General features: G+C 39.6%; 1 protein-coding gene and 1 long non-coding RNA gene across 7 annotated transcripts in view; both read right to left on the bottom strand.

The window, feature by feature from the left end:
- The window catches only part of LOC138961517 (adhesion G-protein coupled receptor G6-like), a 437302-nt gene that overhangs the window by 145810 nt on the left and 273320 nt on the right, over window positions 1-18172 (bottom strand). The gene's annotated exons all lie outside the window — the stretch shown is intronic.
- LOC138960839 (uncharacterized) lies at window positions 765-2686 on the bottom strand. Its single transcript, XR_011454078.1, has 3 exons — window positions 2573-2686; window positions 1824-1951; window positions 765-891 (listed from the first exon to the last, which is right to left on the bottom strand). It is a non-coding gene; the product is annotated as an uncharacterized lncRNA (long non-coding RNA).

Here is an 18172-nt window from a genome sequence, read left to right on the forward strand (position 1 = left end):
CTTTTGGCGAAAAGAACTCCATTCCTTCAAACAGCGCAATATTCGTTAACTTTTCCTTTCTATTCAAAACTTCAGCGCTCTTACGTATTACATTTTGATGAAGCTCACGGAAATATGCCACACAGAAAAAAACTAGAGCCTGCCAAAGATCAAATAAAGCTGAACATGTTTCAAACTAGATTATAAAACAATCTAAGAACAAATATTCTTTGTATATGACTCTGTGTGTGTGCGTGTGTGTGCGTGTGTGTGTGAAAATATTAAGCTTTTCCTTGCACGTATGATTTTGAAGCCATTCTATGGAATGTGTTTTGCACAAAAATATGATGTCCATTGACGTTTCTAAAAGCGTTCAAATGTCCTATTGATGTTGAAGAGCTAGAGGACATTTGTCCTGATATCATGCTGCAAACTGTACAAAACACACTTAAAACTGTTTAAACTATATGATTGACTTTCAAGGGAATATTAATAGAACCTACCATCAAATACTGGCAAATGAAGATAACTGCATTATCCGCAAGCGGAACAGTTGACGCAAGGTCAAAGCGTGATATGTACCGCAAAGTTTCTCAGCACTCATCGGAATATGGGGAAGATGCACACACCTGCAAAGTTTCTGTTCTATGCACACTAAGCTCACGTAGGATCTTGAAATAAAAAATGTACACATGAGCAGCAAAGTTTTTGTACACTGCATGTTCAAAGTCGGGAATGAATCAGGGTCTCCTTGAAGACTGGGTCTGGCCACCTGATGACCTGTGCTTTCCCAAAAATGGCCTGGTCAAAAACGAGGACAATGTGTTGCAGTTCCAGTTCCCTTGAAACCTGAATGTATGGCAAGAACCGTGGATGTGTCTGTTGGACTGCTATCATAGGCAGGTATGGAACCTGTACAACAGACAAAGGAAAACGTACAAGCGGGGTAAAAGAGCATAATTGTGCTTGAAGTAGATAAAAAGAACGACAAGTTTGTTTGTGTGAGTACGTGTAAATGAATGTTTGTTTAAAATAATAACACATTTTGGTTGCTTGTGTTTAAAAAAAAAGTATAACATTTTATTTGCGTGCCTGTGCTAGGAACAAAGATAAAAGAAACACCTTTAAGGATCCAATGTTTAAAAAACAAAAAACAAACAGACATGTCCAATAAAGTGGAAGGGTAAAAAAAACCACAAAAAACATTTTAGGTGTATACATGTTTCTTTTCAGTTATTTTGTTAAACAGGTACCCAGTCTGTACAACATATTACATAGGCCGAGAAAACAATCAGATGCTTGAAGCAGAATAAACAACAAAAAGTTTGTGTGAGAAAGTGTAAATACATTTTTGCTTTAAAAAAAACACACATTTTGGCTGCTTGAAAAATAATAATAATGAAAGTATATTTTGTGTGCCTGTGCTAAGAACAAAGATAAAAGAAACAGTTTATGGTCCCAGTGTTTGAAAAAAAAGAAGTTACATTTCCACTAAAGTGGTTAGTTACAAAAAACATGTTAGGTTTATACATGTACAGTGGAACCCACATTTATGACCTCCAAAAATCTGAGAAAACCAGAAGGATAATCTTAAATCGGGGGTAAATTTAGAGAAGTTATGAACAGAAAATCTGAAAAGGCAAGGTCTTAAATGGAGGAAGTCATAACTTTGGGGGTTCCACTGTATACACTTACAAGAAATAAAATGTCCTCACTTCCTTTCAACTTAAAAAAAAAGTGACAGGGTGTTAGAAAATGTTAGTGGAAACCAATGCCAATGTATTCGTTACACTGTTACTGTTAGTATATCCTATTTTGTATGGAACACAATTCATCAAACCTACTTTCGACATTGGCGGAATCTGCCATCTTGCACTGCAGCATTGAATCCAGTCCAATTGTGTAAGGTCTGTAGATGCAGCTGAGGAAGCTTTGTAAAGAAGGCTAGTAGGTCAAGTGCCAAGGGGAGGAACTGCAGGAGAAATAATCAGATACATAAATGGTTGAAATGTATAACATCATTATAGGGTGTGTGTACAATGTGTTTCAATGTGTGTACAATAAACATCTGTGCAGTTAAAACTCAGATAGATACAAAAACAATGACATGTAAACAGAACAGAACATGTGTGTGCCCAAGCATTATAGTTTGTCAAATGTCTGCATGCATGTACTGCAGTGTTATTGTGTATCCTAATATGAATTTCTGTCATAATATTAATGACAACCTTAGTACCTACAGTCAGAATTCAAAATTACCAAAGTAGATGATCTTTCTTGCAGTAATACAACTGTCTAGTTGCATTTCATACTCTGAATTTAACCCATTGAAAAGCAGTTTACTATCATAACAACTCATTAGCTGTAACCAATACAAGAAAAATGATATATATATATATATATATCAATCACATAGGCCCCTGTATAAACAATAACATGTTGCATCTGCACCTTATTGTACCTCTGGTATATTAATCCTAAACTGTTGTGATGCTATGAAGTGTTACTTAGAAGATTATCAATATCAAACATAATTTGCTCAGAAATATACACACAACTATTTCAAATGAAATTCAAGCAGGTTTTTACTCACCAACACATCTCGCCATATGTCAGCACAAGTCTCCACTGGTTGCTCAGTGCCCTTTCCTTTTATGTGTAACCACAGGCGGAAAGTATCGTTCACTGGACCACCTAGACAAACTAGTAGTGTAACATACGCAGGAAGACAGGTGTCTGGGGTCAACACACTGCTGCATTTCGCTTTCTTACGCTTGACCAAGGCAGGAGAGCTTGACACACACTGTGGATCTGAAGGAGTGACAACAACAGCATCACTGGAAGTGTCAATTCGCTGTACATAGTGTTTCTTCGCTCGCTGGAGTCGAACAATACATGTCAGACGCTGGTAGCAGACGACACGATGATAGGTACTCGTTCAGCTGTTTGTCCATTTGCGACTCGTTCCGTCAATTTTTTGGCAGACAGCCTGTTCTTCACGCTCAAGGTTAATCCACTCAGATGCACATGTCAAAGCTTTTGCCCACGAAACACTTGAAAATGGGGTCAGTTTTTCGTCAGTGTCTACATTCTGAACATTATAGTGCAGTTCGCTGCCATGATGATATGTCCCGCGGAAACAAACACAGCTACATTTTTATTGGTTAAAAAGCTTTTCACTGCGGACGATTTTCCATGGGGAATAATCGTGGCTTCTGCAGGAAGATAACTGCCTCTTTGGTAAATTAATTCATTAATAAAATCGGTACGAGCGTAAGCGCAGCTATTAGTGCGTGAACATTGATGAATTTTATCCGTTTAGTAGTCAGGTACCAGGTTCTGCAAAGATTACATCGTACCCTTCTCCGTCCAACCAGCTTGAACGATAGAGCTCTACGCCGTGTAGTCTATAGCACTAACCCCATAGATTGACAATTTTAAAGTCTTAGGTATGACCCGGCCGGGGTTCGAACCCACGACCTCCCGATCACGGGGCGGACGCCTTACCACTAGGCCAACCGTGCCGGTTAGACAGACAGATAGAGGTAAACAAATAGAAACATAAAGAGAGAGAGAGACCCAGTTTCTTTCCTGCGTAAATGTTTCAGTTTTCAAAACGCATACATAATTGCATTTCTGCCGAGTAAGGTCCTCGGCTGAGTTCATCGCGAGTTGAATGTGCAGTTATGTAAGACGAACAAGAGTCCGGGTAAGCTTGCTCCTTTCAAAAAGGCCAGCCTGTTTTCACGCCCTGTGTGTTTGCTTCGAACGTCAGCGTACTCGTAATTATAGCAAGTCATGACAATGTTTTGGGGATAAAGTAGTTTGGCCGTTTTCTTGTATCTTAAACCATTCAGGCTTTATGACGTTGTGTGGTATGATACCCACACATGAGTAGGATACGTAGAGGTTACATGCCGAGTCTCAGTGAACTAAAGATAATGATCGAAGTTAGCGGATCATGAAACATGCGAGATTCAGACATTGGTTTTTACATTTAGTCAAGTTTTGACTAAATGTTTTAACATAGAGGGGGAATCGAGACGAGGGTCGTGGTGTGTGTGCAGGGGCGGACGAGGGGGGGGGGGGGGTTCTGGGGTTTCTGGACCCCCCCCCCCCCCCCAGGCAAAAAATAAAAAAATATATTTCTTTTTTTTTTTGGGGGGGGGTTGTTAATCAGTGACAAAATCTGCTGCCTGAAACTGGTAATGATCATCCTCAGAATGCATCAGATTGCACCATTTTGCATCCTTTTTTTCTTACAATTTTCCGGGGGGGCATGCCCCCGGACCCCCCTAGCAAGCTAGGTGCTTCGCGCCGTCGGCTCGGCGCTTCGCAATATATAATATTCACAATATATTTTTGGAAACCCCCCCCATAAAATGAACTGATCCGCCCCTGGTGTGCATGTGTGTGTGTGGATGTGTGTGTGTGTGTGTGTGTGTGTGTGTGTGTGTGTGTGTGTGTGTGTGTGTGTGTGTCTGTGTGTCTGTGTCTGTGTGTCTGTGTCTGTGTGTGTAGAGCGATTCAGACTAAACTACTGGACCGATCTTTATGAAATTTGACAGGAAAGTTTCTGGGTATGATATCACCGGACGTTGTTTTCCTTTTTTGGATAAATGTCTTAGATGACGTCATATCCGGCTTTTTGTAAAAGTTGAGGCGGCACCGTCACACCCTTACTTTTCAATCAAATTAATTGAAAGTTTTGTAAAGCAATTGTAGATAAATGCCGGACTTCGGTATTGCATTTCAGCTTGGTGGCTTAAAAAATAATAAATGACTTTGGTCATTATAAATCTGAAAATTGTAATTAAAATTTATATTTTATAAAACGATCCAAATTTACGTTCATCTTACTTTTTTATCATTTTCTGATTCCAAAAACATATAAATATGTTATATTCGAATTAAAAACAAGCTCCAAGAATTAAAAATATAAAAATTATGATCAAAATTAAATTTCCGAAATCGATTTAATAACAATTTCATCTTATTTCTTGTCGGTTCCTGATTCCAAAAACATATAGATATGATATTTTTGGATTAAAAATACGTTCAGAAAGTTAAAACGAAGAGAGGTACAGAAAAACGTGTTTTGCAGCACAGCGAAACCACTACCGCGCTAAACAGGCTCGTCAGTTTCACTGCGTTTTGCACGAGCGGCGGACTACGGTCATTGTGATAAAATGCAGTGCGTTCAGTTTCATTCTGTGAGTTTCACAGCTTGACTAAATGTAGTAATATCGCCTTACGCGACTTGTTAAAAATTGTGATGAGGATGACACACCAACTTTAGTTGTTGCCAGGGAAGTTGGTGAACTCAGCCGAGGACCTTACTCGGGCAGAAATGCAATTATGCATGTGTTTTGAAAACTGAAACATTTACGCCGGACACAAACTGGGTCTTTCTCTCTCTCTCTCTCTCTCTCTCTCTCTCTCTCTCTCTCTCTCTCTCTCTCTCTCTCTCTCTCTCTCTCTCTCTCTCTCTCTCTCTCTGTCTCTCTCTCTCTTTTTCTCTCTTTCTCTGTCTCTCTCTTTCTCTGTCTGTCTCTGTCTCTCTGTCTCTGTCTCTGTCTCTCTCTCTCTCTCTCTCTCTTTCTCGTATACGCCATCATTCTTTGTGGAGACTGAAACGCAAGAACAGGCCAGTATCAACCTAACGTGTGCCCTGTTGACGAAATCGGGATAGCGCCGATAAGCGATGTGATTCCTACGTTTGCACCAGGTCATCAGAGGACAGCGTGGCTAACCAATTAGGTTGGGAGCTACTTTCCCTTTGTACATCTTTCAGTATGCATATTTTAAACGGCAACTGCACTCCTGATCTATCAGAACACTTTACATAAATTATGTTGCTGTACATGGAAATAGCGTCATTGATTACTTTGTTGTCTCTGATGAATTATCGTCACGTTCTAAACGTCTAGTCGTAGATGAGAGGGTTGAGTCATCGCATATGCCCCTCTGGTTAACGTTTAGCGCCGATTGTGCCCATGTCCGTCCTCCCATGAGTGAACCAACACAGCCATCTACAAAAAGACTCATATGGCACAGAGAAAAAGAGCAAAAGGTCAAAGCTTTGATTCAGTCTGAAAGCTTTGTAAACAAACTTGCCGCTGCTACAGCTTTGATCAAAGAAGACGCAGTGGGGTCATTGGAGTTATTTACGTGTGCCTTAAAAGACGCTGCCAAACCAATGGAAAGGGTGTTTAAGAATGACTCACCTTTAATCTCCGAAAACAACAAGTGGTTCGATTCTGAATGCCGAAAATTAAAAAGACAAACACGCAAGGCATTTCGGATGTATATGTAACCATCTCGGGTGAGTTCATTGCTACATTGAAGGGTGGGATCATGTGTGCGCCTTTCATCCGCAAGTGGCAAACTACAAGTCTGTAGTTTCTTTTCTTTGTTTTATTTTCTCGATGTAAACAATAAAGTAGAACTCTAATTTCAATCCCAAAAAAACCTCTGATTCTATATTCCAACCCTAAAAAACTCTAAAAGAAAACTCTGACTACAACTCTGACCAGAACTGAATCCTGTAACATACAATAATCACAATACCATTATCTATGTGTTACCTCAATGTTTGCTGGTCTAAACAAACAAAACAATACACTTCTTGATGTTTCATATATGTGGCTTGTGTATGCATGTGTGTTGATATGGGTGTGCGGGTGTGTACAGTTTCATGACAAAAAATATGTTTCCAACATCAAAACACACTGTGAATTACTTCTTCAAGTACTTATTCTACTTGCAAAACTTTATAAAACCTTAAATGTTATAACCTAAAATCCTAACTTCAACTTCAATTCCAACCAACAAAAGTTATTCTATCATCAATACATGACCCTTTCAATCAATCATGTTTCCTGTTTCCTTATAAAGATTAAAATGTAAAACTAACTGCTTCTTCTCAAAATCATACTCTAATACTAAATACTAACGTACTTTTACGTCATTGACAGTACTGAATACAACTGAAGAGCAGTGGCTGGACAATCTCGTATCCATAGCAACGTACAATTCTGTGAACAATGTTTTGTGAGCAGGTTTCTTTCTAAAATCACAAGTCTCCCTGCCATAATGCAGCCTTGAGTATCTTGAATACTAGAAATACTACATGTGCATAATTACAGTCTAGTCCTTACGCGCGATTACCATTTTCTTCAAGAAAATGTGAGGTCTAGATTCACCATAATTCACAACAATGAGATCATTAAAACTCACTAAAAGAATTCTACCCTTTTTCAAGGAAAGATTATTTTCTCTTAAGACATCATCTCATGTCAAAAATGCAACAACTTCTGTTCTATCACTATCAGATCTAGTATAGATCCAGCAATGCTCTTCACTTGTCCACAGCATCAATCATATACTGAAAGTAACAACTACAGCAACTTACTGCGACACGGACGACTACTTCCGGTAGTGACGTCATACACATGTTCAGTGCTAATTCGTTTTGAATTTAGATTTAAATCAAAATCCAATTTCTATGTTTTCCACAAATAACAGAATGTCCAACATACAAATTATGCTGACAATTCTAAGTATTCTACAAAATCATTCAAGTGCTTTGAAACATGTAGATCTATGCCTATTCAAAACTTAGCATATCGGTGCAAAAAATGGTTGCATGGCTGCACTCAAAAAATAATAAGTTTCTAGAATACTCTGTCATTTTCCACATCCAAACGATTATAAACACTTGAACTAATCATCAATAAAATGTTTTACATACCTGCTACAAGCAGGACTCCACAATCATTGATACAACAATGATGTTTCAGGGACACTAAAATTTCCCCTGCTTGTCACCTTTTCCCAGTTAAAAGTAGTGCAACCGTACCGGCAAGATGATTTTCACATATCAATACGCCGCACCAAAGTTCCAAATAATTCTGAGTGCTTCTGCAATAATTTTTGACTGAACAAAATATCCTTTTAGCTCAAATATAATTATCAACTCTTATCAATTTTAATGCAAACTTTTAACAAATACAAAAGGATGGAATTTCTGCAATCAATTTGCAGCTTGGTGTACGTATCTTCAAAAAAGGAGGTAGTAAACTTTTCAAAGTGGATTCCCTTGAGCTCACCTGATATTCAAACATGGTTCAAGGGAAATAGTTTACTGTAGTACAAAACACTATTAGTTCAAACAAGTACAGAATAAAACATCTGAACAGTGGAAGGAAAACAACAACTGTAGTGCTATTTCACACAGTACTACATATAAAAAGGAAAAGACGGGACAAGACAAAGACAGGTTAAAGGGGTTATACCTAATGGAGAGAAAGTCATACTCCAAAGTGCTCGAACGGAAAAACGACAGTCCCAAACAAAATAGAGTGAATAGCCTGCTGTTGAATATTTCTGACTCTCGTGCATTTTGGAAGGAGATAAAGAAATTCAGGAGAAAACGTAAACCCGCAGGAACTATTGACAACCATTTTAAGAAAGTACTTAACGAGGATGATGATAGAAGGCATGTTCAAGAACATGACCCTACTGACACTGAAGAAGAAAACGAGCTTGACTGCGACATTCTTAACAGCGCAAAAAAAGGGGAAAGCAGCGGGACCAGATGGCGTTTTAAATGATCTCTTAAAAACCTCAGGTGACACAATCGTCCCCTATCTTTTGATGCTGTTTAATGACCTTTTTATGACTGGTGACTACCCTTCAGATTGGGCAAAGGCTATCATTCAACCAATATTTAAGAAAGGTGATGATGAGAAACCTGACAATTATAGAGGCGTTTCTTTGTTAAGTTGTATGAGCAAGTTGTATACCAGTATTATGAATACCCGTTTGTCTGCGTGGGCTGAGGAAAACAACATTCTTTCTGAGTCACAGGCGGGTTTTAGAAAAAAATACTCCACAATTAACCACATGTTCACTCTTTATGCAGCAGTTACCAAGCAGCTTCAACTAAAAAAGAAGTTATATGTTAATGTTGCATTTGTTGACTTTCAAAGGGCGTTTTTTTTGTTTTTTGTTTTTTTTGTTTGCTTAACGCCCAGCCGACCACGAAGGGCCATATCAGGGCGGTTAAAGGGCGTTTGACACCGTTAAAAGGGATGTTTTGTGGAATGTTTGATTAAAGATTGGTGTAAAAGGAAGAATGTTTAACATGCTTTGGTCAATGTATTCATCCGTTCTCTCTTGCGTCCGATGTAACTCTAGCAATACTGATTATTTTGAATGTCTACAAGGCCTGAAACAGGGCTGTCTAGCGAGCCCAACGCTTTTTTCGTTTCTTATAAACGAGCTTGCCTCGGAAATAATATGTGAGGGCAGACACTGAATTCAAATGCTTCCCGGTGAGATCGAACTGTTTCTTTTGATGTTCGCTGACGACATTGCACTGCTATCATCGTCCATAGTGGGCTTGCAAAACCAACTGAACATCTTATATAACGTTTCAAGGCGTCTTGGGTTAAGGCTAAACATAAATAAAACCAATGTCGTTGTTTTTCGAAACGGTGGTCATTTAGCCAAAAGTGAGAAATGGTTCTACGGAAACACGCAAGTTTCAAGTGCTAGCTCCTACAAGTATCTCGGTCTGACATTCACAACCCAAGCCCGTTTGAATCTCTCTTTCAATGACGCAATCACCAGAGTCAAACAAGGTGTCATTGAAATTTTTAAAGTCTTATGGAATATAGGATGCCACGACATGGACATATTTTTCAAATTATTTGATGCGCAAATTGCTCCCATATTCTTGCTCTATGGCTCAGAACTATGGGGATGTTCACAGATTGAAAATGTTCACATGTATGCCTGTAAAAGACTACTCGGGATCTTGTTCAAATCAGATGCTTTATGGGAAACTTGGAAGATGCACTTTGTCAATCCAAGCACATATCCGAAGCGTAAAGTAATGGTTGAGACTGAACTGTATGCCGGACTCGAGATATGCAAAGATGTCATACATCATGTTAAAAAACGCCATTGAAAGGGGAAAGCAAAACTGGGTCTCACAAGTTAAATGCCTCCTTTGCATGAATCGATTTGGAGATGTGTGGTTGAACGGAGAATATTACAGCAACGTCTTCATGACTGTTTTGAGCAAAACTGGCACTGTAAACTTGAGACAAGTGTGAGATTTGATGTATACAGGATGTTTAAAGGAGAACTTGAAAAAGAAAAGTATCTGGGTGTCATTGAAAACCAGTACATACGCAAAATGTACACAAAGTTCAGACTTGGCATTACACCATTGAAGGTAAATAAACTGCGCTATAATCCCGAGTGCGCTGAATCCAGAAATTGTACATTTTGTAAATCAACGGAAGAAAATGAAAACCACTTTCTGTTTAAATGCCCAGCTTACAATGCAATTCGTCAAAAGTACATTGGTGCTTGTTTTGACCTTGACCAGTTCTCCAACTCATCGTTGTGTATTTTACAGACGGAAAACAAATTACGACTGATTGCATTGTCAAATTATGTGTTCTACGCGTTTATACAAAGAGAAAAACAATTGTGAAATAGACTGGTGTGATCGTACAACCAAAATTCCTTGTCTTCATCTTACTGTATTTTTTCTGTTTTTACTTCTTGTTCTATGTGTTGATTTTAAGTTGCCTTGCTTCCGGACGGTCAAGTCCACTTTGTTCACCTGCAAATTATTTTCTCCCCCTTGTACATACACATTGTGTTTGATGCAATAAAAATTCGCCTTCGCCTTCTCTCTCTCTCTCTCTCTCTCTCTCTCTCTCTCTCTCTCTCTCTCTCTCTCTCTCTCTCTCTCTCTCTCTCTCTTTATGTTTCTATTTGTCTACCTCTACCTCATAACACTGGCAGAATTGTATAGGCATAGATAAAAATGTCCACCAAATACCCGTGTGACTTGGAATAATAGGCCGTGAAAGGTGAATGCTCGCGCTAATAGGCTTCAGGTTTGCTGGCCGATGAGAGTGCGTGATATATTGTGTAAAAAATTCCATCTCACACGGCATAAATAAATCCCTGCGCCTTGAATCCGTGTGTTGAGATATGTGCGCGAAATAAATTGCATTAAATAAATAAATAAATAAAATGCATCAGTCTGTCTTTATGCCTCTGTCCCAGTCGGGGATCGCCAAAACAGCTAAATGGGCGTTAAACAACAATAACTACCCAACCGTCTTAGTCTTTGTCTCTCTCGATCTCTCACCTCCCGTCCCCTCTTTCCCTCAATCCCCCCCCCCCCCCTCCTTTCTGTTTCTCTGTCTGTCTCAATGTCTCGCTGACTGACTCTCCCTGTCTGTCTGTCTATCTCTGTCTCTCGCAATCTCTCTGTTAAAAAAGAAATAATCCAAGGCGTGTGTGTATGTATGTGTGGGGTGGGGGGGTGAATAACAACAGGGGCAGGACAGGTAGGCTGACGCTCAGAGTAAACAAGTCTGCATGACACTGGTGGGCGAAAAGGTAATCCATGATGACAAGTACGCTCAGGCTCAGAGAAAAGAATTCTACACAACACTGGCTGTCATTAAAGGCAGGCAATGATGACGGGTATAATCCTACCCGGACCTCGTGTCGTCCCGCTCTGCTGCACATTGGAGACACGTTGTACCTGCTGTGTGCTATAACAGGAGCAGAATGCAGCTATGTGCTGGGAACTATTAATATTACGCATAAAATTATTTTACCAGCAAAATAGATGGTTTCAGCAGCAAATAGGAAGGAGTGAGCAGCGAATGTGAAGCAGCAAATTGGATGAATTCAACAGCAGAATAGATGAATTGAACAGCCAAGCAGATTTATTTAACAGTAAAAAAGATGAAAAATCCAGCAAAATGAGAACAGCAAAGAGGATGAAAAAAAACAGCAAAACGGACACAAATCAGCAAAATCGTAATACAAATTGAAGAAAAAGTTCATACAGAAAATGGACAAAAACATGAAATCGCATTCACTCTATTTGAAAAAATTCAACACACACACACACACCACCTTGCACCACCACCAAAAAAAGGAATGTGAGAGGATGCCCATGCAGAGCGCTAGCAGCAAGTACACCAGACAGTCGGATGCAGAGAATGCCCATGCAGAGCGCTAGCAGCAAGTACACCAGACCTACTGACGTATGAGAGCTGGTTTTGCCAGCCTAGGTCGTCCCCTCTTTCGCTTCTCTCCCAGGGGGACGGTCTTTGCCTGTGCTGGTGGTTCACTCTATTTGAAAAAATTCAACACACACACACACACACCACCTTGCACCACCACCAAAAAAAGGAATGTGAGAGGATGCCCATGCAGAGCGCCCTAGCAAGTACACCAGACAGTCGGATGCAGAGAATGCCCATGCAGAGCGCTAGCAGCAAGTACACCAGACCTACTGACGTATGAGAGCTGGTTTTGCCAGCCTAGGTCGTCCCCTCTTTCGCTTCTCTCCCAGGGGGACGGTCTTTGCCTGTGCTGGTGGTTCAGAAATGGACAGCCGGATTTCCATGCCAAGTGAGTGTTTACATATGTTGGACTTCATGTAGACAGGGCAATTGCAGTCAATTCTGTTGTCCTCCACGGTCAGACTCCAAACCGAGTTCCGGCTCTCCTTGTACTGGTCAAACGATTCCCAAGAGGCTCTCTGGAACTGGTCTTGCTGAATCCTGACAGCTGTCTTCAGGTCCATGTTCTGAAGCGACTCCGAGGCCACGAACACTTTCTGGTTCCTCTTGATGGACTTTGCGTTTGAAGATGCCCACTGATAGGCAGCCGTCCAGCAGGGCAAGGTTCTGTCTGGTTCTTGGGCCACTGGGATATGATCAGGCTGAGCGTTGTCTCTCTCCCTGGACCAGTTCAGGACAATGTCTCTTTCAACAAGGGTTAGGAATCTGGACAAGTCAAGCCTCTCACGAAATGTGTTCTGACGTTTGATGGTCTGGTTTATTGCCTCCAGTCCATTGTTTGTGGAAGGAATTCCCGGAGCGTAGCCTTCGTACCAGGTGTCATTGCGGTCGATCCATGACCCCTTGAAGTACTCCACGAAAGACAACAATCCGTGATCGTCGGAATCTTCCCATTTGGCCAGGAACAAAAGAACTGCATGATGAAATGAATCTTCATCTAGACAAAGCTGCAGCTGACTGATGTCATCACGTACAGCTTGACGGGTTCTTTGGTCTCTGATTCTCAGAAGATGCTTGTCTACGTTCATGACAACATGAGCCCAGCATGTGATGGTTTTTTCCGGTTCACGCCCAAAGGCAGAGGCATATCCGTTCCTGATGGCAGGAGCGGCATCAGCGATCAAATGAGAAGGCACAAAACCGCCATGATCATCTGGAGTCACCTGGCTGATTCCTTTTGCAATGGACGAAAACAAGAAGTGAAAATCGTCCTTCGTTTCATTCTTTGTAACCGCAAGACCTAGAGGGTGAAACCTGCGGTTAGCATCACTGTACCCCAAGATAAGTACAGGGAAACCCTGCCATATCAACTTATACGTTGCGTCTGCATGGACATTCGCAGCATCAGCACCCAGTTTCAGCAGACGCTTGGTTGTCATGCACACCCTGAAAAAAGCCTCTTTCTGGTCATACGAACACTCAAAACCACAAACAAAAGTTTCATCGTCATCATCAGGCACAGCTGTGCGAGAATCAGCCCATGCTGCAAGTTCACCCAGGGAAATTGTATGCTTTCCACATTCTTTCATTCTCAGACCCACAAGGTAATTTTTGAGCTGGGCTTTCGAAGGCAAGTTTGCAAAGTCCTTATTGCGCAGTGCTACCAGAATCGCCCTTGGTTTTCTCACACCATCTCTGAACAGAGAATCAATCACAGTCCTTGTGTCTGGGTGAATCCCCCTTGTAGGCCTTGGTGTAGTTGCGTGGTCGTGTTCGCCGGATTCATACAAGGAGACGGTTTGGTCTTCAGTGTTGTAGAGAAGAAACATCCCCGCCAAGCAGCTGGCTCCTCGTTTACACTTGAAGTACACCTTCTTTCCATCAGTCGTCTTATGTGTGTAGCTTATGGCCCACTCATCCTGAAACGACATAAAGCCTGTGCGAGGAACGAAACACCTTACTCCTTCTCCTCATCTACCGACTTGCATCACCTCCATCACCATATCTGGAAAATCACTGCCAGTATTATCGTCGCCGACACCAACATTGTTGTCCACCGACATCACCACGACCTGTATGTATGTGCTAATCACCATCACTTTTATCACAATCATCATCAGCCATCATCTTATTCCCTACAGCAATCACCATCATCATCATCAACATCATCATTACCATCACCATCACTCCTCTTACTGCCATCATCATCATCATCATTCGCCATCACCTTATTCCCTACAGCAATCCCCACCCTAATTCCCACTGATCTTCATTACCATTCAACTATAAAGTGCTCACCTTAGACACACAATCATCGGCAGCCTTTTCATCATCAAAAGTCCGTTGTTTCTGCCATTCCCTGGCCATTCCCCTACCCCTTTTTGCTGGTGGCAATTCTTCATTTTCACTGGATGATGCCTCTTGGGAGATGGGGTGGATGGTCTCAAACTCAGTGTCATCCATACTTGACAAACTGTGTTGAAACTGTGTTGCACTTACATGCAGTTGCCCCACAGTAGTTCAGTCTCAGTAATAAAGCGTGCCGTGAGTACATGTCACCCCACAATTGCTAGAAGGCGAACAAAGCTCAGGTGAATAAGACCCAGATACAACTCTGATTACAGTTCATATGTAGTCATGTTTTTCGAATTCATGTGATGTGCTGCTATGATCATCTATTGTGCTGCTGTGACCATTAATTCTGCTGTCAGTTGTATTTTCTTGCTGGTAAAGTATCTAATTTGCAGTTTAAATATCATCTCAGCTGTTCAAACAGCAAATCTGTTGGTTAACCATCTTTTTTGCTGCTAAAATATCCAATTTGCTGCTAAGTATATTTTTTGCTGCCAAAAATATTTATCGCAGCTAATTTGCTGTTGAAACCTATCTTTTTTGCTGCTGATCCATCTTTTTTGCTGCTGGTCCATCTAATTTGCTGGTCCATTAAATCCCAGCCTTAATTTCACAATAAATCTTGCATCATGGTTTGATGATCAGTTTATACCGAACTCATCCTGAACTCAGGTCAAAATGAGTTCGGCTCATTCTATCCCTGACAAGATGCCTTGAGTTTCCTTGTCTGGCAAGGAAGCTGAGGCTCAGAGAAAAGAATTCTACACAACACCTGCTGTCATTAAAGGCAGACCATGATGACAGGTACAATCCACCCCCCGCGGGTTAGGGGGAGTCCCATATTGGTTGGGACGAGAAAGAATTTACCCGATGCTCCCCAGCATGTCGTAAGAGGCGACTAACGGATTCTGTTTCTCCTTTTACCCTTGTTAAGTGTTTCTTGTATAGAATATAGTCAATTTTTTTTAAAGATTTTAGTCAAGCAGTATGTAAGAAATGTTAAGTCCTTTGTACTGGAAACTTGCATTCTCCCAGTAAGGTAATATATATTGTACTACGTTGCAAGCCCCTGGAGCAAATTTTTGATTAGTGCTTTTGTGAACAAGAAACAATTGACAAGTGGCTCTATCCCATCTCCCCCCCCCCCTTTCCCCCGTCGCGATATAACCTTCGTGGTTGAAAACGACGTAAAACACCAAATAAAGAAAGAAGGTACAATCCTACCCGGACCCTTGTGTCGTCCCGCTCTGCTGCACATTGGAGACACGTTGTACCTGCCGTGTGCTATAACAGGAGCAGAATGCAGCTATGTACTGGGAACTATTAATTTAACAATAAATCTTGCATCATGGTTTGATAATCAGTTTATACCGAACTCATCCTGAACTCAGGTCAAAATGAGTTCGGCTCATTCTATCCCTGACAAGATGCCTTGAGTTTCCTTGTCTGGCAAGGAAGGTGAGGCTCAGAGAAAAGAATTCTACACAACACTGGCTATCATAAAAGGCAGGCCATGATGACAGGTGCAATCCTTCCCGGACCCTTGTGTCGTCCCGCTCTGCTGAACTCAGGTCAAAATGAGTTCGACTCATTCTATCCCTGACAAGATGCCTTGAGTTTCCTTGTCTGGCAAGGAAACCGATTTCTTTTTACTTTTAGTCAAGTTTTGACATATGTTTTAACGTAGAGGGGGAATTGAGACGAGGGTCGTGGTGTATGTGTGTGTGTGTGTGTGTTTGTGTGTGTGTGTGTGTGTGTGTGTGTGTGTGTGTGTGTGTGTGTGAATAGAATAGAATAGAATAGAATTTATTGTCATCAACCCTTAAGGATATTGACACAAGTTGTACAATAAATGAATGGATAAATAATGTACAAATTATTTCATTCAATATTGAAACAATTAAAAACAAAGGCTCCAAGCAATTTTTGAATTTTTTCGTCTTTTTTAAATAACAGATCGCTTGGTAGTTTGATACTTCTTCTACTAACTTTTTTCTAATATTGTTAAATTTCTTGCAATTGTCTAGAAAATGTAGCTCATCTTCAATTACTTTACATGTATTACAGAGGCGATTCTCTCGCAATATTCCTCTATGACGCCCATTCTCAATTTTTAAAGAATGTGTGCTTGTTCTTAATTTTGCTAGAGCTTTTCTATGATTTATATTTGAAATATAAATTAAATAGGCTTGTATTGTGTATCGTTCTGTAATTAGTGAATAAAACTCAAGTCTTGAACATTTTTCAGATTTTTTGTTTTTCCAAAATAAAACGTATTCATTCATAATTTTTTGTTGTATAGCAAATTGTAATTTATTAGCATTAAATGTAAATTGGTTTTTCCAAACATGCTCAAATCCTACAAGTGATAATAATTGTTTAATAAATTGCAACCATGGACTTGTTCTCATAACTCATAACTCATAACTCATAACATTTTATTGATCCAACAAAGGAAATTAAATTGGTCATCAGCACATATAGGTCATTAATTAATAATTATAAAAGAATAAGAGAAGAAAAATTATAAAACCCATGATAACAAAAAAATATCTAAAGTAATATATGTACAACTACAATACCCTTTTTACTTGCACACTTGACACACCGACACACCAACACACATGCATACATACCTACATACATACCTACATACATACATACATACATACATACATACATACATACATACATACATACATACATACATACATACATACATACATACATACATACATACATACATACATACATACATACATACATACATACATACATACATACATACATACATACATTCCATGTTAAAGTGTAGTTAAGAACATCACAGTAATTATATCATTGTTTGGATTAACAGATAAGTTTTTATGTAAATGATGATAACAACAATCCATAATTAACGCTATTGCACTACCAAAAGAAGAGACCAACCAAACACATAAAACCAATCACAGTAATCATCATCAGTTATCACAGGTATCACAGTAGTTAGTTTTAGAGCTAGATATCATCAAACTGTATAAATGATGTAATAAAGACTGTTGATTTGAATCTAAGATATGTCCCCAAAATCCTATGACTTGTGATATCATCTTTATACTTAGTGGAAATCTTCCCAACTCTCCTAAAACTGGAAGCCACATTGCTTTCTTGTGTACTCCTAAAATAAATCTACAAAATTTTATATGTGTAGATTCACTTGGACATTTATTTGATAAGCAATTCTCAAAAACTGAATGAAGATTTGAGATATCTTTCTTGTTAGTAAAATTATATGGAAACCAAACCTCAGCTCCATATGTTAAAATTGGATGTACTAACATGTCAAATAGATGTAGTATAGTTTCTGTCTGAACATTTTCATTTATAAATGCTTTACGAAGATAATACGCTGCTTTGTTACCTTGCTTATTCAAATGATCTTGCGTTAAATCAAAATTACCATTTTTATGAAATATTACGCCCAGATATTTATATTGATCTGTTACTTGTATTATGTCCTCACCACATTTGAATGTATTACTTATCTTGGTTTCTGTACGACAAAAAGGTATAATCTTAGTTTTTTCCGTGTTAATTATTAGTCCCCATTGTTGGCAGTAGTTGTATAAGAAATCTAGTTTGTTTTGTAGTCCTTTCTTGGTTTTCGATAAAAGAACTAAATCATCTGCATATAAAAGACATGATAATCTATCAGATGTATTTTCATGAATGAAAGGAGAGTCCTTATCTGGTAGTCCATTAGTAATATCATTGATGAAAATATT

The sequence above is a fragment of the Littorina saxatilis genome, linkage group LG3 (genome assembly GCF_037325665.1).
Source record: "Littorina saxatilis isolate snail1 linkage group LG3, US_GU_Lsax_2.0, whole genome shotgun sequence".
Taxonomy (NCBI): domain Eukaryota; kingdom Metazoa; phylum Mollusca; class Gastropoda; order Littorinimorpha; family Littorinidae; genus Littorina; species Littorina saxatilis.